General features: G+C 35.8%; 1 long non-coding RNA gene across 1 annotated transcript; it reads right to left on the bottom strand.

Moving 5' to 3' along the window:
* Positions 1 to 1,123: 1,123 nt before the first annotated feature.
* On the bottom strand, positions 1,124 to 18,480 carry LOC115415035 (uncharacterized). Its single transcript, XR_003934757.1, has 3 exons — positions 18,470 to 18,480; positions 10,143 to 10,145; positions 1,124 to 1,265 (listed from the first exon to the last, which is right to left on the bottom strand). It is a non-coding gene; the product is annotated as an uncharacterized LOC115415035 (long non-coding RNA).
* Positions 18,481 to 25,048: the final 6,568 nt, after the last annotated feature.

The following is a 25,048-nucleotide window of genomic DNA, read 5'->3' as shown; positions in this document are numbered from 1 at the left end:
GGGTGTATGAAACAAAATTTTTGGGAGTGATTATTGACCATAAACTCTGTTGGAAACCACAAATAGAATATATCAAACGCAAAATGTCCAAAGCTGTTGCGATTCTTTATAAAACTCGAGACTTGTTAAGCAAAAAATGTTTGCATATGTTGTATTGTTCACTTGTAATGCCATATATGTCATATTGTGTGGAAATATGGGGCAATGTGTATAAGACTAATTTAGACCCAATAATTAAACTCCAAAAAAAAGCTATTAGAGTCATAAACAAAGCTGGTTATCTCCAATCAAGTAATCCACTTTTTGTAGAATCTGGTTTGCTAAAATTTCTTGACATTGTATATTTAAAAACAATGGAATTTATGTTTCACGTTAAAAGTAAAAACCTTCCTTTTTGTATTCAGAAAATCTTTAAGTTAAGAGAAGGACATTATAATTTAAGAGGGATGTTTGTGTTTGAAAAGTGTAAAGTAAGAACAAACGTTAAATATCACAGTGTTTCAGTTATTGGTGTCAAGCTATGGAACGAATTGAAGGATGAAGTGAAATTGTGTAGCTCACTGTTGAGTTTCAAAAAGAATTTAATTGGTCAAATTATGAAGGGCTATGAGAGTAATATGTTTACAAAATAACTTATTACACTGAATGTAGTACAATTTAAGTTTAAGTATTTATCTGCTGCAACTTAAGGTGTGGACATGGACTAAGGATGTAAATAGGAGAAGCAGAAATAAGCCTCCGGCTTCAGCTTCTTCCTTTTTCAGTTACAAAATGTGTTAATTTTATGCTTGTTTGTTTCTTTTTTAATATGTAGGTGTTTTGTTTTGTTGTCTTTTTTATATGTGTGTGTTTTGTATCTTGTATTTAACTGAAATAAACATTCATTCATTCATTCATTCATTCATTCAATTGATTTTCATTCTAAAACACAAGAATTAAAATAGAATTTCAAGGCATTTCTCTTTTTCAGTGTTAAAACATAAACCAAATTTAAAAAATGGATTGATTTTCATTTTCTCTTTCTAATAACAAAAAAATAAAGCTACTACCTTGCAGAAATGGAAAAACAGACCGAAAACTGATGATCTTTTTTTTAATTTTTTTGAGATCGGATTTTGCCGTTTTTACGGAAAGAGAGCTAATGTCTAGATCACAAAAATTCTTACGAACCATGGGTTTGTGCGAATCTTCCAGTTTGTACAAAATCTGGAGTTCGTAGACAATCGTGGAGGGAGCATGTCTACAATGTCCAGATTTCGCACGAACTGGAAGATTCGTACAAATCACAGTCAGGTAGTAAATTTCTAAGAGAACACGAAAATCAATCTGTTTTATAGTTATATAAATCTATAGTTTGACACTGAAAAAGAAAAACACCTTGAAATTAAATTTTAATTCTTGTATTTTAAAACAAAAATCAAGTAACCACAAGTTTTTTTGTTTCTGAAAAGAAAATCCAATTACCAAAAGATACACTGGCAGTTTCTGTACTTGCAGCTGTTTGCTCTGAGATGCACTGGACTGTTGCAATGTGTTTGGCCCTTGTCAGCCACCGTAGTATTCACTATTTCTGCAATCTTTAGTTTTGAAATTAATTGAAATAATTGTTTTTAAGCGTTGATGCCTTTCTCAAAACCAGAAAAAAAAAACAAAACAAAACAACACAATTATAATCTTCAGGAATTATTTTAAATAGTTATATCTGTCAGGTCATAATATACAGTGTGATTGTAATAGAAGCTTTTTGGCATTTATATATTTATATTACTCTTATGCATGTAATGTTGCAGGCCATTTCCGCTGTGCGATAATTATTTTTTTTTTAAACTTTGAATTATTTTAAGTTAACAAGTTGAAATGACAGCTGAATATCCACAGTCAAGTGAGGAAGTGCCTCCACAGACATGAGTCTCTACAACAGGTGTGTCAAACTCATTTTCTTTCAGGGGTAATATTCAGCCTAATTTGATCTCCAGTGGGCCGGAACCAGTAAAATAATAACATAACCTATAAATAATGACAACTCCAAATTTTTTAGTGCAAAAAATAACATTAAATGATGACATTATTTCTATCCAAAACAAAAAAAGATGTGAATAACTGGAAAAAAACTGAAATTTCTGAAGAAAAATAAGTGCAATTTTATCAATATTCTGCCTCAACTTATGATTCCTACATGTGCATTACAGATCAGATCTACCAAGGCACAAAACAGGCAGAATATTGTTAAAATTGCACTTGTTTTTTTTTCCGACATTTCAGGGTGTTTATATTTGTTCAGGTTATTGACATTTTATTGTTAAAGGATATCAGAATTTAATGTTCTTTGCAATAAATCAGAGAAAGAAAAAAAGAGAAACAGAAAGAAAGAAAGAGAAAAATTGGTGTTGCCATTATTTATAGGCATACTGTCATATTATTTTTCTCACATTAAACCAAGAAGAACATTCAGAGTCATTATTTCTAGTTATTATGCTATAATTTTTGAGTTTGATGCCCTTGACTGTTAATATCTTCAGGGTAATTTTTGCATTTTGCACTTTGTAAATTCATCTCATGGGCCAGATTGGAACCTTTGGCGGGCCGGTTTTGGCCCCCGGACCACATATTTGACACCTGTGCTCTACAACATTAAAGCTGTAAAAAAAAAAGTCATTAAAGTCATTATTTAGTTATTTCAGTTCAAATTGTTTTGATGAAACTAAAGGAATTAGGTTCATCTTAAATCAAAAACAAATTGATAATTCTGACAAAACCGGAACAAAACCACCCTAATTTAAAACTGACTAATCCCCCGGCAATAAGACTATTAAAAAGACTACAAGTACAATATCCTGAGCCCCTGTCACACACATGCACACACACACATACACACACCCCACCGGGGCTCAGACAGTGTGAATCTAATGCCCTCCAATCCTGTGAATCCCTTTGTTCCTGATTTCACGCTTGATTTGCCCACAGCTTGAGTCTGGCTGGTATCAGCGCTCTTCTCACTGCTTTCACTCCTGCCAAATCCACAGAGCCACACAGGATCCATGTCTCCTCTCTCTCTCTCTTTCTCTTTCTGCTCTTGTCTGCCATTGTTTGTTTCAACATCTTAGTGAAATGCTCTCCAACACATGCCAAGGAGTTGTGTTTGTTTGCATCTCAGTCCCTCTAACTGTAAACACCTCATCAATCTGCCAAGAACAGATCAGAGGAATTTTTGATACAGTCACTTTGCATTTTGACTCAGTGAATCCATTAATGAATCCACTGGATATTCTTTTTTTTTTTTTTTAGGGGTAAATATCATATATTGACCTTAAATGATATTTTTTACGAAGCTGCAAGAATAATCCCTCGGTGCACTGAGAGCCTGCACACGCAAAAGTCATTCAGAAATCTTAAGATTGATTCAGCGGCTCTTATGAGAGGCCTTTCAGTTGTCCTGTTTTGAAATCTTCTGTTTCTAAAGCGGCACATCAGCCGGGGCTCTTCTATTCCTACGATCCCTCTAGCACTCGTGCCGAGCAGATATTGTGACAGCTGCGTGAGGGGGGCAAGAGGGAGAGAGCAGGAGACAGACAAGGAGAAAGAAGGAGAGAGGAAAGAGCGAGGAGAGAGTCCCTAGAGAGAGGGTGCTGGTGCTCTACAGCTCCAAGTCACCGCCTGCATGCCAATGAGGAGATTCCCCTGCAGTAACAGCAGCAGTAGTGGAGCAGAGCAGCAGGAGGGGCCGGTGCTGACACTGTACCACCAGTCCTTCATAGTCACATTACACACCTATTACAAAGAGAAACGCATTAGGTGTGTTTTTTTTAAAAGAAAATACAAGTGAGAAATAAATAAGAGTGTTCTCTATGTAGCAAAAATAACAAAAAAAATATCCTGTATTTACTTATTTTTAACCCATAAATACCCACTGCTACTTTTGTGTCAATTCCCGAATAATTTAACATTTCCTAAGTGATTTACCACCATTTGTTATAAAAGAATCCTCTGTATTTTGTACTTTTATAGCAAAAATCTAGTATTTCCCAATATTTAATGTACTGATCATATAGATGTTCATAAAAGCTCAGATTGAAGTTGATGGTTATTGTATGAAAAATAGAGAAAACTGAACTGTACCACTAGTCCTTCATAATCACATTACACACCCATTACAAAGAGAAACGCATTAGGTGTGTTTTTTTAAAAGAAAATATAATTGAGAAATGAACAAGAGTGTTCTCTATGTAACAAAAATAACAAAAAATATCCTGTACTTATTTATTTTTAACCCATAAAGACCCACTGCTACTTTTGTGTCACTTCCTGAATAATTTAACATTTCCTAAGTGATTTACCACCATTTGTTATAAAAGAATCCTCTGTATTTTGTACTTTTATAGCAAAAATCTAGTATTTCCCAATATTTAATGTACTGATCATATAGATGTTCATAAAAGCTCAGATTGAAGTTGATGGTTATTGTATGAAAAATAGAGAAAACTGAACTGTACCACTAGTCCTTCATAATCACATTACACACCCATTACAAAGAGAACCACATTAAATGTTTGGGGTTTTTTTTAGAAAATACAAGTGAGAAATGAACAAGTGTTCTCTATGTAGCAAAAATAACAAAAAAATATCCTGTATTTATCTTTTTTTAACCCATAAAGACCCAAAGCTACGTTTATGTCAGTTCCCATATAATTTTTTTTTTTTTATCTCTATTTAACATTTCCTGAGTTATTTACCACCATTTATTATAAAAGAATCCTCTGTATTTTGCATTTTTACAGCAAAAATCTAGTATTTCCTACTGATCATATAGATGTTCATAAAAGCTCAGACTGAAGTTGTTTATTGTATGAAAAATACAGAAAACTGAACTGTACCACTAGTCCTTCATAATCACATTACAATTATACACATTATGTTTTTTTGAAAATACAAGTGAGAAATGAACAAGAGTGTTCTCTATGTAGCAAAAATAACAAAAAATATCCTGTATTTACTTATTTTTAACCCATAAAGACCCACTGCTACATTTATGTCAGTTCCCAAATTATTTTTTTTTAATCTCTATTTAACATTTCCTAAGTGATTTACCACCATTTATTATAAAAGAATCCTCTGTATTTTGTATTTTTACAGCAAAAATCTAGTATTTCCCAATATTTAATGTACTGATCATATAGATGTTCATAAAAGCTCAGACTGAAGTTGATGGTTATTGTATGAAAAATACAGAAAACTGAACTGTACCACTAGTCCTTCATAATCACATTACACACTCATTACAAAAAGAACCACATTAAATGTGTGTGTTGTTTTTTTTTTTTTAGAAAATACAAGTGAGAAATGAACAAGAGTGTTCTCTATGTAGCAAAAAATAAAAAATTAAAAATTAAAAATCCGGTATTTATTTATTTTTTACCCATAAACCCCTACTACTACTTTTGTGTCAATTCCCAAATAATTTAACATTTCCTAAGTGATTTAACACCATTTATTATAAAAGAATCCTCTGTATTTTGCATTTTTACAGCAAAAATTAAGCATTTTGCAAAATTTAATGTATTGATTTTGTAGATGTCTATAAAAGCTCAGATTAAAGCTGATGGTTATTGTACCAAAAATAGAGAAAACTGAAGAAAAAGTGCCTGAAAAAGTAACTGAACAGAAATCAAGTGTCTCCATCCACTGTCACTGAACAAAAAACTGGGTTTTACTGGTGAATCAATGTTATAGAAGATGACGGTGTTTCCACATTCACTACAGAGCCTCTGAACATCCAAATGGGTCATATCTCATGACAATGAAAAGATGACAAACTGTATTTTATGCCAATTATTTACATGTACTGATAAAATTAGTGGATCAACAGGTATGAACATTTTAGATCAGTACATGATTTTGGTCGGTAGTGGATGTTCGGGTCTGTCTCTTGTATTGTAGTTGAGAATAACATTATCAACCAGAAAGACATTCAGTAGAGCTCCTGTAATATCAGAAAACATCTTGTCTGCCAATGTGAAAGTGAAAAATATATATAATTTACTGACATGCTCCTCTTTTGTTCTAATTTTCCTTAAAGTGTCATGAAAATCAGTGGGACTGTCAAACAAATAAACAAACAGATATGGGTAAAAACTCATATTCCCTTAGTAATTTAATGCTATTGCGTATTCTGCTGTACCTACTTTTGCTTCTTCATGTGTTTCTACTTAATTTAGTATTTCTTAATTTTCCAGGATGTACAATTTCCAGATGTCAAACCCACTATTGGGATTTTCCATGCTGCTGGAAACAATGATGACACAATATCAATGACCAAACAGCAAGGTTTGTACATCCAGTGCTTTCCTGGTTTTACTTTTTTTTTTTAAAAGTTAATTATAAAATGCTTCAGCTGTCTGATGTAATAAGCGTTTGGATTCATTCTGCTGTTATGCTGATGTGGAAAAATGTACTTGTAATCGCATATCATCAGTATAATTAATGCCTTGAAGAAGAGATGCTATCGGCAACTGATATAAACTCAATTTAAGTGTCATTTATGCATTTCATTGCGACGTTGAATAATACCTTTACAATCAAAGTGACAAAGACGATAATTCCTTAAGTAACTTCACTAATAGGATATTTTTAACACCAGTTAAGAATACTTGTGGTCTTATCTGTTCCTGATCTTGCAGATAAGAAATTACATCCATGGTCGGGTGTTAACAGCAGCAGAGGGACAAGGAGCATTAACTGTGTGTAACCACCCCCCCAAGAAGAATTAATAACTAATTATGTCAGGTCACTCGTCCAGATGGTCCTATCAGATGGGCCCACTATCTGAACCTCACCTCAAACAAGCACCTCTGACCTTTACGGCCACGTCACCCTTGGCAACATGGCGTCTAAGGCCCGGTCTGCTGGGAGGATGGAATCGGGGGGTACGTGAGGTTTGGGGGTACACAAAAAGGAGCAGAGAGGGGGGGGTACAAGTTGGGCGTGTCTGATCAGTGTTGGATGGCTGCCTTTAAAACTCCATGAATACAAGACTCCCTGCCGGGGCCCTGATCTCCACGGTCATGATTCTGTTATTACACGGCATGTTCCTCTGATGGGCAGATGGCTCAGTGTATCTGCACATGCATTCACACACACTGAACACACGCCGGGCCTGTCGCATCAATGGACACAACCTGATACTCCTCTTTCTTGTCTCATTAGAAGGCTATAGAAACATAAGAACATAATAGGGGTGAATTAAGTGCCTGTGTGGATGTCAAAGGGGGATGTGCCAGAAGATTGGGACGAGGGCTAACAAGCACATAGCGCGTTCCCTCAGCTTTGTGCTGTGATTAGTGCTTTCGACAAGGCTGACGGGTAAAAGACAAGCCCTCTGGGACAGAGCAGCTTTTAAATGGACACTTAAACAGCGAGGAAACTGACAGCAGTGACAAACAGCCATCAAAGCTTCTGGATGATAAGAAAACCTGTGGTGTGCATGCCATGTGAAAAGAGAAAAGGGCTTAGCATATAGATACCGATAACTTTTACATGGCTAATGTTACAAAGACAATGCAGTTTGTGTCAAAATATCTCCATGTGGGTTCACACAGAAAAAAAAAAAAATCAATATATTATTAAAAAATGTACTAAGTGTTCAAAGACAACACTAGGATTTATCTATAAATCATGAACCATTAAATAAGTAGTCGCTTTTCCATTGGACATCTGCGCAAAACTTTACCGATATTTACTAAATGTCAAAAAAACAAGTGCTTAATGTCGGTTTTTCCATTAAATCACAAATGTGATGATTTGTTTATTATCGTGAGATGACACGAGAGGTCATTCCATAAACATGGCGATGAACGTAAATATGGTGTTGATTTACAGATATATTCATTATTACTATATATTATCCTTCTATCTTGTACTAAATTTAAAAATGATTGGTTTTCCTGGTGTGTCCACACATACTGCAACATGTTTCTTCTTCTTCGCTTCTGGTAACGTCCATCACCATCCTTTTTTTTTAACTGACTCTAGTTGTGAAAAAAGGTCTTTCCATTGCAGTTTTGCGTGATATGCCATTTGCGCTACACCCGAAAAACCACCTCTTGCCAGCGTAAAAACTTTTAATCGAAAAATGAGACTTTTGGTGAAATTGTCATTTTTCCATTAGGTACATTTTTATGCGCAAGTTATGTTTGCGCAGTTTGAGGGTTAAGGGAAAAGTGATTATTGACCGGAAATTCCAGTTCTTTGAAACTGGAGTCTTTATTGGTACCTCCGAACCATAATTTTTTTTTTCTCAAATATCAATTTCCATGTATGAGTTTCACTTTTGTATCTTATTTGATACATCAGGTCTCAATGCTAAAATATTATTTTTAAACAAACAAAAACATAATACTAGAAAAGTACTTGGAGAGCGCAGACCTCCGCAGACCAACATAATAACAAAAGCATGTCAAATTGGTAATTCCTTTTCAAAACGGACAATGACAATCTTGTAGTGTCACTGGAAAGGCCTCTCGTAATGTATTCCTCCCCCGGTGGATTATCTGTGTATTGCATGTATCTAACTGTATACATCAGGTTTTTCAAGAAAAAAATACCACACTGATACTGTAGAGGGCTTCAAAACTCATGTATCAAATATGATACGTTTGGCGTTATAGGGTTAAGAGAACCTAATGAGTGACATTAAAATTTTGTTCTTACTCCTCAGTCAGTCTTGGATCAAATCTGAACTTCTTTGATGATGCTGCATGTTGAGGTCTTACAAATGTTAAAACTGAAGAATCATTTGGAGAAGGTTCATTATACTAACATTCAGCTGTTGACTTTGCCACTATATGATCTAATTTGACAGTAGCACATATATAATATGCCTTCAGTGTCCTTCTCCATCACCTGATGAAAAGGTTTTGCTTCTCATTATGTCTCTTTAAAAGCTCTTTTACAACCTGTCATACGAAAGCCTCCTAAACTCTTGCGCAAACAAGAACTTTACTAAAGCTCCCCAGTGTAAGTCTCCAGCACCAGATGACGTCTGCGGCTTGTATTTGAGCAAGAGACACAGGACAATACAGCTAAGAAAAAAACAAACAAAGACACCTTAAAAAGGATTTGTGGTGTTTAACCACAACTTACTCATTCTGTCACTTTCTCTTCTGGTTTCAGATGGAGAATGGCTAAAAAAAAGGCCTGAGACTAATGCCGTTCTAGTAACCAGCATATGTCGGTGGCTTTCATTCCCACTAATAATATTGTGACTTGAGCTTTTAAACACTGTGCAAATCAGTGAAATAAAGAATAGTGTTGAGGAGAACGGTGGCTATCAATCACTCAATTACAGTAAATGGCCTGACACGTGTTGATAAACACACATAATTACTTGCGAAAAGGTTCATCATTGTCATTACATCATTACTTTCTGGTGCCTAACAAGATTAGCCTGCAAGTCACGTTTCTCCTCTCAGTCCACCAGACAATGGACAACTTTACCAGCTGGCTGTGTTTTTTTCCTTGAACCCTTTAACTCTTTGAACTCTTCAACTTGTATTTGGAATTTTAAAAAAAATGTAAATCATTTCTCCATTTTCTATGACATATAGATGGGCTTTTTTTTTTTTTTTTTTTAAATTCCAGGAAAAAAAAAAAAAAGAGCATGTAGGAACCCTTTAGTATAGTCTCATTTTTATCCTTATTTTTATGTTATCCAACTTGTAAGTCATCTACTTCAGCATATTCAGAGGTTAAATAAAGGTTGAATGAATGAAATGAATGCAAACATCTGTGTTGTTGACACACAAACTGCCTTTTGATTAATAAAATAACATGGTTTATTTATTTATCCATCCCATACACAGCAAATCAGTATTTAATATCCAAAACTAATTCAGTCTATCTGGACAGAATACTCAGAAACTCAAATTAAAAAGTGACATGGCATCATTTAACAGTATTTTTCACAGCCTCATTCTCACAGTTTCCACATATGCAGCAGAATGGAATCAGAATGGAACCCTGTCACTACATTACACCAGGAATCTGATGATGGCCTCTTCTGAGCAAGCTATCAAGCACCATCTGGTAGCACTATTCTTCAGCTGTTTGAAGAATCAAGAAAATCAACCCATCATCTACCCCCACCCCACCCCCTGAACTCATGCACAAACACATACAAACACACTGTGATATGTACACATGTGACATGCACCTGTGCAGTGTACACACATACATACACGTGCATAATTTAATGCACACACACCTACATCGCCACATGCTCTTCATTTATGAATCTTTTCTGACCACCAGCAGGAGTGTGATGTCATTACAGCTCTCTAAGGCCTCTTATTAGCCAGTGCTCTGTAATCACTCTGGTGCTATATTAGTACAATGCATTGATTACCCCATAATCCAATCACTCGCCTGTTATTGATCTTTTATAGAGCGCCCCCCCAGACAATAAAGCTGTAGCCACAGACTGTGGGTCAATAGGCACACGGGGAGAGGAGTCTCCTTGCAGCTAATTGGCTTATGAAATAATACAAACATTTAGCTTTCTCTACACCAGCAGAAATCAATGCAGAGTTTAGCTGGTGCATTCAAATCAATTTTCTTGAACCACATGTCTCACTTGTTCCTATGTCAGGATGATGTCTCCTTCACATGTTTCAAGCTTTATTGTTATTTGTAATCTTTTTTTTTTTTTCACACCATTTTTCTGTCTAGCTAGCTTCCACTCTCATCTGCTTCCCCTCTCCCTGTCTTTTTTCTTTCCGCTCCATCTTTATCCCTCTTGGTCTTCTCTCTGTTTTATCCCTACTCCCTCTCTGTCCAGCTTTTGACTGAAGTTGGGTTGCCAGATAAGTTTTTGCTTACAGGGAGACCACATCTGACACCCAGCTGTGCGGGTCATGGGCTGAAAAAGCAGCTGCTGGTCATAAATCACCCGAGCTGGAGGAGCTCTGGCACTCCTTCTGTCAGCCGTGAAACAAAGACGTAGAGGTAGTGGGGGGTCAGAAGTAGCCAACCTGGGTAACAACAGGAGACCGCACCACCTCTGTAATCCTGCACTAAACAGTCTTCCATTATAAGACGTTACTGTTGGACTGGCTGAAGCCACTGAGGGATATATTCAACCAATGTGCTATTGCCAAATGCAAAGTCAAGACGTATGGTGTAATATGGTATGCAAACAATTATGTTTAAACAGAAGATGTAGCTAGTGAGCTGTGAGGTTAGAGGACACAAAACCCTGTGGTGAGTTACTGTAAAAGAAAAAAATGCAAATAAAGTCCGTCAAAAAAGGGAAAATGTGTTCAACAGAAACTCTTTGGTAAGCAGTTAAAGTGTGGCTTAGTTCAGGTGATAAAAAATGTGCATCAGACGTTCAGAAATTAGTTATAATCTGAAATATTATAAGGAATCTAAATTAGACATTTTTCTTGTGCTTTGTCAGAAAATGTATTCATTAAATAGTGATTACATCTCATTTATTTGCTTTACTGAGTCCTAATTCTGCAGTGGTTAAAGTTAGACGACCATCCATGTCGTACATGTGAGCAAAAACGATACCTGAGGGCAGTCTAGCAAGTGTTCGCAACTGGAGACGAATATTTGATTCCAAGAAACCTCACTTTAGCCCACACAAGGCTACAGACTTTAACAGAGATTTAGAGCGTTATTCGAGTATTATTTTATAAGACACCAGAGAGAAAGAGAGAGAGAGCGAGACAGAGAAAGTATCAAGACACAAAGCAAAATAAAGATTTGTACTTCAGGGGAGGAGGGGATCTTAAAAAGGTAAGTATGAGTGTGCTTCTTAGATCAGTAGTGGTCTAAAGTGTTTCTCTCCAAGTTGCTGCACACCAGCTCTTAGCACATAATATGAAATAAACTGCAAACAAATGCACAAAAATAACTCCTTTGGGCAGAATGTGTTTCTGGTTCCTTTAAGGTAGATATTACCTAATACATATTCAGTGCTGACTGTGCTGACTGTATAGCAGCGTTCATACATGCACCCTTGGCGATCTGAAATGTTCATCCCTTTGGACAGAAACATAATCGGCAGCAAGGAAATAGCTGCTATGGAAGATGTCAGTGGAGAGGAAAGGGCACGGAGAAAAGAGAGCACATTATAAAAAGGTATAAGAAGGGAAAAGGATGACAAAAGAGAGAAGGGGAAGAGAAGACTTCTTTGCCCTTTGGTGTGCAGCGAGGGCCGATCGATAGCGGTGTAATGAGCCTGGTATTAGCTGGGGTGCAGAGGGACCAGAGCAGGGCAGAGGGAGGGCGGAGGGGGAAGGGGAGAGCCTGGATCTGATTCCCAACAGCAAACAACACCATCTCTACAGACATCAGAACCAACACCTGAGAACACCTATTAAAGTCAGATGACCCTCTGCACGGCTAATGACAAAGCCACCCTCGTACAAACTCCTTGTGCACACACATCTGCACACTTGTACAATTGTATCCAACCTGCTACTCCAGAGTTGTTCCATCTCTGCCAAGCTGCTGCGAGAGCCAAAAGCATCACCCTAAGAGAGCTAACACAGAAAAAAAAAAAAAAGAAAAAACCCAAGCCTAATCCTGACTAAAGAAAAAGACCGCACTTAACATCACCTCTCCTTTATGCTCCAGATTACCCAACAATAGCTGCTGCCACTCTTCTAAATCCACTACACACTGGCAATTTGTATTAAAAAGACTGAGATACTGGGATTGTCTTTGGTTGGGCACAAGTGAGAGAGAGAGATAGACAAGGGGGACTGGCAGGGAGAAGTGGGGGATAACCATCAGGTACACTCAAAGCCAATCTGTTGCCTCGTCAATAGGCTCAGTCTGTTTGAGTGCCATGTGTAGGGCGACGGGCTCCCAAGCCCCCAGCCTCAGCCATCAGACCAGTCATCCAGGCAGGCACAAGACGCCTGGGTCCTCTCAATGGAGGGATCAAAGCAGGGATAGAAGGATGGGCCCCTTCTCTTTGTGCTCTCGTGTCTCCCAAAACAAACGCATCCTCCTGTCCGCTGGAAGCCGCAGAGGTGGCCCGGCATCAGGAACAGATGGTGCAGAGGACTGCCGCTGGGAGACACCTGCATTCTGCAAAAAGGAAGTCTCATTTTCAGATGTGGACCGTACATTAATATAGAAGTATTTATGAATATTCTTTCATGTTAAAGTTGACAAAAGGTGCCCTGTGATTGTAGCTTACGTTTAGTTTAGTTTATTTCGAATATGCAACAAAACCAAGTAATCCCACTTAGTGTTTACAAATGAAACAGATTATAAGAGAACAAAATAAACAAACAAAAACCTGTACATAAACATGAAAACAAAGTATGACTTCATTTGCATATTCGAAAAGGAAAGGGAGGAAGTATAACTTATTTAACCCCAACCCTTCTCCACAAAACAGTCTATCGTTTAGCTTCCTGTTAGCAGAATATATGAAAAATTAAGTCCCTTGGATCAGTTAACCCCACTTATCATCTTCACATTCACATATAGTACACATATAGTAGCTTATGTGCAAAAGCCCTGCATATTTAAAGAACAAAACAACAATCTGTCACTAGTCGCTGTTCCGTTGACCCTCAAATTGTGTGAATATAACTTGCGTATAAAAATGTACCTAATGGAAAAATGACAATTTCGCCCAAACTCTCGTTTTTTAATTAAAAGTTTTTGTGCTGGCCAGAGGTGGTTTTTCAGGCGTAGCGCAAATGATGCATCATGCAAAACTGCAATGGAAAGACCTTTTTTCACAACTAGAGTCAGGTGAATTAAAAAAACGGATGTTGACGTACATTACAAGTGAAGAAGAAGAAAAGATAGAGGGGTAATATATAATAATAATGAATATATCTGTAAATCAACACCATATTTACGTTTCTCGCCATGTTTATGGAATGACTTCTCGTGTCATCTCGCGATAATAAATAAACAAATCATCACATTTGTGATTTAATGGAAAAACCGACAATACGCACTTGTTTTTTCGACATTTAATGAATATCGGTAAAGTTTTGCGCAGATGTCCAATGGAAAAGCGACTACTGATTGCTTTTCCATTCACCCTCAAATTGTGCAAATATAACTTGCGTATAAAAATGTACCTAATGGAAAAATGACAATTTCACCCAAACTCTCGTTTTTTATTTAAAAGTTTTTGTGCTGGCCAGAGGTAGTTTTTCAGGTGTAGCACAAATGGTATATCACGCAAAACTGCAATGGAAAGATCTTTTTCTGCAACTAGATTCGCATGAAAAAAAACAAACTGGATGTTGCAACAAGCAAAGAACAGTTTTAAAAGAAACATGGCATGATATGTGTGGACACACCAGGAAACCCAATCATTTTTTTAATGTAGTACTGGATAGAAGGGTAATGTATAATAATGCATATATCTGTAAATCAACACAATATTTACATTATGTGCCATGTTTATGGAATGACTTCTCGTGTCATCTCGTGATAATAAATAAACAAATCATCACATTTGTGATTTAATGAAAAAAACGACATTACGCACTTGTGTTTTTCCAACATTTAGTAAATATTGGTAAAGTTTTGCGCAGATGTCCAATGGAAAAGCGACTACTGATTAAGTTCACTTTACAAATTAAAATATGGGTGAATACCACGAAACATATCCATAAATTTTCCAAACATTACCAGTTAAATCTAGTTATGTCCTCCTGAGAACCAGCAATGCATTTTGTCCTCTGTAGGGGACAAGAGTTCCACAGCTTTACTTAGAAAAAAAAATCCTTTCCACTGCAAAAGACATTCCGTAAAAAATAAATTATAATATCAAAAAAAAATGTTGCATTTTGTTTTTCTAATCAAGACAATGGGTTAGGGTTATTATAAAATATTCAACATTAAGTGATCAGATGTAATAAGTTACATTAATTTGATAACGTAAATGAAGTACTCATTCTGGATTACATTTTTAACTAACTGGTTCATTTCACCTGTAAAACACTGAGAAAACAGGTAAAATATGTCTGTATTGGGGGTGAGATGTTTTTGTCTTTAATTTGTGTGAATTGAACATTTAACATGCCCTTTCTTCAAAATGTCCTCCTGCTTACCCCGATGCTTTGCAACAGCCGCGTCAGAAAGCTCTGTTGTTTTTGCTTTAACAATCCTCCTGCCACAGAAAGTGTTCAAATTGACTCGCTGCTAATTAGATTTTTGTTTAGAGGAAAACAATCAAAATTGTTCATTTTGTATTATTAATGTTATTTCCTCTTGCTGTGAAGAGTCACAGTCTCATTCCCTGCCTGTGAGAAGAGAGATTTCCATGAGCCCATCAGAAACAGGGCTTCCAGTAGATATAACCCATGCTATGGTAATCACATGCTAATCACACTTAACACCAGCGCAGGGTCCTATACTCTAGATTAATGCATCCGTCGCATATTCACGTTTCCATTAGCATAAATCAGGTTCACCCTGCCTTTGTAATTAATGTTTTCATGTGAATGATAATAAGATATGGTGATTAGGTCAGGGTACTAGAATGGAAATGACTTGTCAGCTAAGTCAGACTCAAACAGCTCTGCTCATGTTGGACTATCAATATGTGCTTCCTCCAGAAACAATTAATGATGTTGAAAGATAATTGAAGTTTGATAGTGGGATACGGAAAGCAAAAGTAGATTACTAATCACATTCTGCAAGACACTTGATGTTGAATTTCCCTGCACTGTTGGGTTTTAGTTAAAGATGTGTATGAAAAAGCACATACATGTTTCAGTTCATGTTGTCAAACATTCTATAACATGAAGAGAGGCACGTGTGTCTGCGAACTGCAATTTATGTTTAATAATGTTACAAAGACACTCCAAATGACACTTAGATTGATAATTTCACCGTTTTGTTTGGAGCTTGACTTATAGATATGGAATAAATCTAAAAATTTTACATGAAATTCAAATACTAGCTTATATGGGTCATTATACAATTAAGAGACAACTTTTTTTTTTTTTTTATAGATATGTGTTTGAGTAAATAGTGAATGAAGATTTTTGTCCATTCTGAAACTAATGAACAAGTAAGTTACACAAGCCAATATTCGGTTTATACCCTTACAGACTGAGATAGAGAGAGAGTGAGTCAGACAGACAGATATTTTTTGTTTATTTTTTAACTTGGGGAGAGTTCTGAAATCAATACTTGGTGAAATAAATCTGATTTTCAGGGGGTTCACATCTGAAAATTTGGAGGTATATCTATATCTACTGTACACCTATATCTACATATCTATATCTACTGAATATGTATATACACTCTGTCTCTATGTATGTCTGTATCTGTATTAACTGTATATGTATATACTCTATCTCTATTTATATCTATATCTACCACTCCATATCTATATTTCTGTATCTATATCAACTATATATGCATGTTCTCTAGCTAATCTATCTCTACAATAATGTGCAGAAATCTAAGGCCATTCTTAGCTATGTTGTTTTTACATGGTTGTAATGAGCATAATAACTATTTCTCAGTTTGTCTCAGAAAATACAACAAAACATAGAGGGAAGTATAGTGTACAGTGCAAATTATTTGGTTCTTATATTAAAAAAACAACTTAGAGTTAGAAGTGTGAAATAATTTATCTTGTTTTAAGAGTTAATTTCTTATTTTAAGCATTTATATATGTAAACATGCTTGTGGATATATTGAACAATCAATTCAGGATATCTTGTCAAGTGGAATTATCTTGCTGCATGGACAGATATTTCACTCATTTTCAGTACCTTTTTCCTCTGATTTGGTGTTTTTATCTTGTTTTTAGACACCCCTATTTTGCAGTGTACATCACTAAAAACTCACAAAAATATAAATTATATGGCCAGTCAGTGCTTAGAGTGATCCCTGTTCCCATAATAAAAAAGTCACCCAAACAATAAGAAACATTGGCCATGTGTTGAATAAAAACTGGTGTAAAACACTAGTTGATTAGTTCAGTAAATTTCATAAGGTCAGCACAGAAGAGTTTGAGACATATTAAATATAGGGTTTCCCTAAATACTGGATACTTCAGGGCAGTTTTTTTTCTAAAATTGATTTTAATCTATAGCTATATCTATATAATATACAGTCGCAGAAAAAAAAATATTAGACCATCCTTGTTTTCTTCAATTTCATGTTCATTTTAATGCCTGGTAAAACTAAAGGTACATTTGTTTTGGACAAATATAATGATAACAGCAAGAATAGCTCATAACAGTTTAATTTCACAGCTGATATCTAGCTATTTTCCATGGTTTTCTTAAAAATTATTTCAGTTCTTACATGAATAACTATGGCACTGTACTGCCAAAAACAGTGCTTTTAGGCATTCTATGTTTTCTTTTGTCTGTTTTAGTCACATGATACATACAGGAGTTAGTACTTGGTTGCATAACCATTGTTTTTGATGACTTTTGATGATTTAATAATTTTTTCTGCAACTGTATGTACATATTCTATCTCCTCTATCTCTACTTCTATCTCTATTGTTGAAGGATAGCAAAAAAGTCCACTGAGTTAACCATAATGGCAATAAAGTCAATCTATTGGCATCTTTTTATATAGAACTTTTAAAAAATCTTTATTCTGACAACTTTTTTGCTTTTACTGGATCGTCGACACAAGAGATTAGACACAGGAAACAAGGGCAGACAGAAATGCAGCAAAGGCAAGAGAAAAAGTCTGGTTACCTGCAGGTGTTGAACACATTTTTATACTTTGATGAAATGTGCAACCTAAGCAGGGGATGCAGCCATGATTGGCCATAGGTGGGGTTCATTCCTGGAGGGTTTTGTGTCTCTTGGGACATCCCTTGACATCTCTGACATAAAGCATTCCTCCCAGACTGGTGACCCAGGATGACAAACGGTATCCTCCATGCCTATAACCAACTGATGAGAAATGTGGTTGCCCTATGAGACTAAAAGGCCAAGGTTGTGATCAGGAATGTGCAAAACAAATAAATACGGAAAAAGTACATTCACTGAGTATTTAAAGTGAGTTCAACTGATAGACAAAGAAATGTACAGAAATATCACATCCACACAGTGAAATCTCACACTTTAATTAGCAAACTGACATTGGTGGTGTTGTGTTTGAAGAAGCATCTGTGTATTACAGGAGTAATTTTATTATCCAGATTGTTCCCAGATCTTTATATACTTCTACTTTATAGCGTACAGTGTATAGTTTTTGCTCTTATATTATATTTCTATTTAGTCAGGTTTGCTGTGATATTATTGTTATCGAATGTGTACCATGTTGCTGTTACACTTTAATTTCCCAGTTTGGGATAAATACATCTATCTATCTATCTATCTGACACGTCTGTTTCCATGGTAATTCATTTGGCATTACCTGTGAATCTGAACACCCAGCTCCCAGGTCCAAATTGTCTTCTTCATGGGTATCATAACCTTACTTTGAACTGTCTGAGAGCCATCACAGCATTTGCAAAGTCCAAAGTGTGAAAGGTGATAGTCATGACGAAACTTTTGGCTTCCTTTTTTTTTTTTTTCCAAGGATAGGGTTATGGTTAAGATAAAGTTAATGTTACACTGATTTGTAGCTTCATCTTGGAAAAAAAACAAAACAAAACAAAAACTGATGACGTACCATACTTGTGAGAAACTTACAGCTCAAAAATTACATCAATATTTGCACGTTCTTCTTTTTACACATCGACTAAAAATCTAACCGGCAGTAAACTATATATGCATCACATTGTAGCATTGAAGCTGTTCGAGGGATTCTCAAACAGGGGCAGTAATTTGCAGAGTGTGTTTCTAAGTTATTCCAGCTCCCCGGAGCTCAGCAGTGGCTGACCCCTCTCCCCTTCTGTCTGCTAAGAGGCCTACGGGGAGGAATCAGCCCAAATTACCTTTATTGATCCAGAGAGACAGGTGAATACCAAGCAGGTTTCTCTTCCCTCCAGGCTTCTTATCTTTCATCCGCTGTTTTCATCATTCATCCCCCTCCCTGCCTGCGAGAAGACAGAATTTAAAAGGAAAATAAGGCGCCTTTATGTGAGAGGGACTCTTCTAACAACCACTACTCTTTACTGTATCAGTCGCTGCAGTGATTTAGTGTTTGCATTCAGATTGCTGTGATTAAACCTGCCTTTTTGTTGCTCATCTTTCATCGGCGACTGAGAGACAGGAATGGCGAGCGGCTGTTTTTCTGCCTCCAATCCACTGTTGTCCTTTCGCCCCAGCATACAAATCACTGTGGCGGTGGAAAAGATACTCCATTAGGTCCAACTCTGAGTTAAATCAATGCGTGACTTATCAAATGAAATAGGGGATTATGAGGTAATCACCTGGCAAACGTTGCTGAAATTGTAATTATCTCCTCTTCACACATCTCAGAGACAGGAGGAGACCAAACTAACTATTTAAGTGGAGGGTAAGATAACAAGGTGTAGAAAAGCACAACAGCTATATCTCTTAGACAGCACCGTGAGCCAGAATGTTTATGTGCTGAGAGGAACCACAGTAACTCTGTGGTTTCACTTGACATAGAAATACATATGAAGGGTTCACTCCACTGACAGATTTATGCTTCTTGTCCTCTGTCTCATTACAGCCAGACTGCTGCTCAGTCTTACTGCTTAATCACGCTTCTTTTTGTGTATAGTCGTCTTAAGAAAAATTCCTGTTAAACATATGTGCTGAATATGTAATGCATATGTAATGTACAAAAAGGCATTTACAAAAAAACATTATGTGCGTGTATGTTTATATGCAACATCTACTTAAAGTATATGCACTATAATGTACAGTTGGAGTATATATATTTTTTTTTTTACCATAGATAATGGATAATATAAAGTACTGTAAAAAAGAAAAAAAAAAGAAATTCAGTCAGAACAAGAGAAATAAGTTAAAAACTGTACATAGACAAATACATATAACTATATTATTTTATGCATTATTAATCCATGTGCAATATTTAACCATAATCAGGGGTCTACACAGCTTGTTTTGCACATATTTTAAACTGCCTGTGTGAAAAGAATTAACCTATAAATAATGTCCAGAAATGTATTTTTGTAATGTAATAAACTAAAAAAAAAAAATCCCGTCAATTACTGAAACTATTTAATGCAACTTCAGTGTCCAAATAAAGGACAAAAAAGGATTAAATGAAAATTATAAAAAAGCATCAGACAAATGTACAATAAATAAATCCAGAATGAGTGTAATATTCAGTGACATTTTCATGAAAAGCTTATTATTTATGTTTTAAGTTATCAAATATTATGGATGAAAAGTCGTCTAAATTAGATTTTAATTTTTCCTCATGCTGTGGTTGAAAACTCCTGTCCAACACAGCCCCCATGTGGCTGAATGACAAAATTACATTATAAACTCAAAAGCTTGTTGAACACTTTTATTTGGCCGACTTGCCCCATCTGTTGGTTAAATGCAGTAACTGAACTGTCTCAGCATGAAGTTACTGTAACATGAAACATCACAGGCTTACATGGTCGTGTCAGTTTTCTGTGCACTTTTGGTATAAAATAACATGATTTATTCTTTCTAATAAATGATGGTTGTGGTGACATTAAACTGCAATACAACAGACAGTTCCATTCTCAAGTCTGTATTTAATATCCTGTGTCACTGTTTGTCAGGATACCACTTTATCATAATCCCTACAATAAATCCTGGTTGTCAGACAATGTGGACCAGCTTTCTTCTCAACAAAGATGAGCATTTTCACAATCACAGGCACATTTTCACTACAAAAATCTAAAAATGATCTAGCCATATTCTTGAAGAAAAAAAAAAAAAAAAAATCAAAAATAATAAAATTACCTCTGACAACAAGCTTTCTGTTCCCAGGCACAAGCTGAGGTGTGACTGTGGGAAGCCTGTGTATTAGGTTCAGCCTCGGCCCAACTGTGTCACACTTCATCACCTTGCAGGGTGTTGATGATCACACCACGGGCCCAGTCAAAGTTCACAAGAGTACGCCAGCGGCCTGACCCAAATGTAGGCTACATACAACAAAAAAAAAAAAAAAAAAAAATCACAAAATATCAACTTCAGTGATGACATCTTAACATTTGTATTTCAGCATGAATTTAATCTAATACTACAAATACTAGGTTGGTGTATGTGTGTTTGAGGAAGTTCCACAGAGGTCACTGACTGGACCAAACACTGTACACTCTGTAGGTGTGTATTCATCACACCCCTATTCACACCAAGTCCTGGGAAAGTCTGCAAAAGCTCACGTCAGAGTGGGACAGAAAAGGTATTAACCCTGTGTTTTTCAACCTTGGGGTCAGGACCCCACGTAGGGTCACCTGGAATTCAAATGGGGTTGAATTAAGCAAAAAAAAAAAAAAAAAAAAAATCTGCCAATGGATCTACTGAAAATTATCCTGGTAAAATTACTTGAAATGAGATTTTCAAGATCTATTGTCTAAAAATAAGTTCTTATATCTCACTGAAAAGTTATTTTTTAGGTGATTATGTCTTATTTTAAGTGTGATGAGATATTTTGACTTGAAATGAGAAAAATACACTTGGTAAGATTTGGATTTTTTCCAGTGTTCATATTGTTTTAAATGGCCGTTTTTGTCATTAGATTAAAACGTGCCTTACTGAGGTCATAGTTCAGCGGTCTGTGCTATGGTTAACCCACTGTTTTCCATTAAGGTGTGGAAATTTGGCAATCGAAAAAAACAAAACACCTGAAGACCATGCCATTGGTTCCCACAGAAGACCCTGAAGTCCTCACACCATCCAGGAGGAGATGGAGAGGTCAAGTTGGTAAGTCAGAAATGAATCAACACAAGACACTGCACTTACACAGATAGCATTTGTTTTCAATGAGCATAAGATTAACGTAATATAATACAAAATAACACCGCAACACTGGAGCAAACTATGTTATTTTTCTTTTGAGGTTTGTATTTCTTTATATTTTTTTGTCTTCCTTCTATATGTCCATATCTGCTAAATGTTCTTAAAAAAATAATAAAAATAAAGTGTAAAAAATAACACGACAGTCTTCACCTGTTAAATGTACACTTTGTTGCCACATACAGTACATAGAGGGTTAAGGAGTGCATCGCAAACTTTAGAGGTCACTCATAGGACTACTGGACACTCTTCACCCCATCAGGTGTATGTTCATCAAACCTAAATTGTCACCAAGCCCTGGGAAAAGGTAGCAGAAAAGTTTAAACTGTGGGAAGTCATCAAATTTGACAATGTTGACAGGTAAGGTAAGGTAAGGTAAGGTAAGGTAAGGTAAGGTAAGGTAAGGTAAGGTAAGGTAAGGTAAGATAAGATAAGATAAGATAAGATAAGATAAGATAAGATAAGATAAGATAAGACTTTATTGATCCCACCATGGGGAAATTTCACAGCTGACAGCAGTAACATAAAGCACACCAGTGCAAGAGAAAGACAGGTAGAAAAAAAAACACAAGTGAGAATGAAATATCAAGGAAAATGAGAAATTTGGTATTTATAGAAATATTTATATAAATAGAGAATTAGAATTAAACTTTAAACAGAAGTCACAATCTGTTTCGCAGCAGTGGACTGTTTACTTTTCATCTGCAAGGGAGTAAAAACTACAAATAATGTACTTTATTTCCTTATGTCAGCTTTAGATACTTTTTTCTTAAACTTCTAGCCCAGTGAAAACCATGTATCTCCAAAGATGTTGATTTGGAATATTAACACACAGAAGTATCAAGTGTCCCTTTGTTAATTATCCTACTGTATAAACTAAATAAACTCTTACATTCATTGGAAAATGCATTGTCACAAAGTATAGAACAGGAGTGTTTCTCTGAGATAATGAAAAGAAATACGACATTCTTACACAACAGTGATGCTACAAACCTACTGTATGATGAGGTTATGGAACAAGATGGACTGCTGCAGTAAAATACAGCAGTAATATGAATCTAAAAATATCATACTGTAAAACACTGACAGAGACTATTCTTCTGCATAGTGGATTTTGCTGAAAATAGGTTTGCAGACATTTATTTAAGAAGTACATTCACAATGACATATTAGTACTTAGTTTTCTAACTTGTCCATGGGGGCTTTTATTTAAGAATAGAAACTTAATTCTTCTTCCACCTCCACTATATACCTAAAAATACTTTCAGTAGTGTATGTGTGCAGACATTTACAGATGTTTAATGGTCTGTACAGCTGCAGTGATGTTGTGAAACTATGATTTTCTCCAGTCATTTAAAAATATGCTATACCAGGACTTCCCAAAGTTGGGTACATGTACTCCCAGGGGTACTTGGAAGAAGCCCAGGGGGTACTTGAAATGTTTTTGGAAAAATACATTAAATATGTCATCATGTACAGAATGCAAAATAAGTAATGAGAATAAATGCTGAAATATAAAACAGAATAAATACATTCATAAAATAGTTTTATTGTCTGTCATCTTGTTAACATTTTAAGAACACTTTTATTTTATGTTATTCAAAATTAGTTTATTTGAGTAGCTCAGTTATTATTTTTTGTTAATGAAAGGTTCACTTATAAATTAATGACCAATTTATTTATTTTTCTTATCAACGAAAAAGGGCACTTTTCAGTTTATATTTTGCACACAAAATTTACTGTAAAAATGTGTTATTTTTTATATATTACAGTTAAATGTATGTTGTTTTTTTACCAAGTTTTGCAAATACAAACAGACATCCTTGGCACAGGAACAAATTTTGCCTATTTTTTTTTTTATTTATTTTTTCAATCAAAAATGCTGAAGCAAGAGTTGGGGGTTCTTGGCTAAAAAAGCATATTTCAGGGGGTAATCCACTGTAAAAAGTTTGAGAACCACTGTGCTATACTATTACAGTCAGAAGTGTTTGTATACATACAGGTAACCTTACACAGACCTAAAGGTTAAAGGTTCATCTGTCAGGGCATCAGTCTGTCTGTGAGGACACACTTAACTCCAGAGGGGAACAAATTTCACACCCATGTAAGTAACACTCCAAAAATCACCAAGTCTGACACCCAACTCCGAGAAGGACCCATCCAGGTCAGGGTTGAGGTTATCAGGTTATCAGAGTAATCACAAATCTAAACACAATGCATAAACATGGGTATTAAATTGAACATTTGTGTGCGATATATAGCATTTTTATCTCGTGATCTGGGAACATTCGATATAGTTTGTTCCTTTTCAGTCATAATAGTCAAATTACTTCAAACCACTGACTGTAAAAGTATGAGAAATGAATATAAGCGAAGATTCACTGTGATTAAATTTTCTTTGTTTGTAATTGTAATAAAGGGTGTCTAGTTGAGGTCATGAGTTCAGTGTTGTATAAAGATGTGTAAACTTGCATCTACACACCTACACACTGACCCATGGGTTCCCACAGAAGAACCTCAGATTCTGACACCATTCAGGGGAAGGCTACTTGTTAAAGACACTGCACTTTATTAGTTCTGATGTACCTCCGTTGAGCCTAAACTAAATATTTATGCACAGAGGGTTAATTCCAGCAGCTAACATCTAAACTACAAATGACATTAAATTTTACTAATATCTTTTATTTCAGTCATGTTCAATGCCTGTAGAAAAGGACTGAACTTAAAACTTTCTGATTTTTTTCCTTTAAAATCCATTATTCATACATGTGCCTGTTACAGTTCGACCTAACGTTACTCAAGGAGACTATGGAGTGTACCATAGATTACAGAGGTCATTCATGGGACTGAAAACTATTCTCTCATTAAGGTGTGTATTCCTCACACCCAAATTCACACTGTGTCCTGGGAAAGAGGAGTGTGTGTCTATAAAGCTGAAACTGTGCCAAAATGCATTATGTTCACTTGGCCCAGCAAAACAAGCAGGTTGCTGTCAAAAATATTATTTCACTTGCCTTTACTTGAGTGTTTCCATTTTATGCAAGTTTAGATTTGCATTCAGCTGCACCTGAGAGGCTAATGTTGTTGGGTTTTTTTTCACCCTACCATATCCTCCTGAGACCCAGCAACGGATTTTTGTCCTATGTAGG

This window comes from Sphaeramia orbicularis, chromosome 24, assembly GCF_902148855.1.
Source record: "Sphaeramia orbicularis chromosome 24, fSphaOr1.1, whole genome shotgun sequence".
Lineage (NCBI taxonomy): Eukaryota > Metazoa > Chordata > Actinopteri > Kurtiformes > Apogonidae > Sphaeramia > Sphaeramia orbicularis.
Note: the sequence above shows the minus strand (reverse complement) of the source record. Positions and strands in the feature narration are given on the sequence as shown.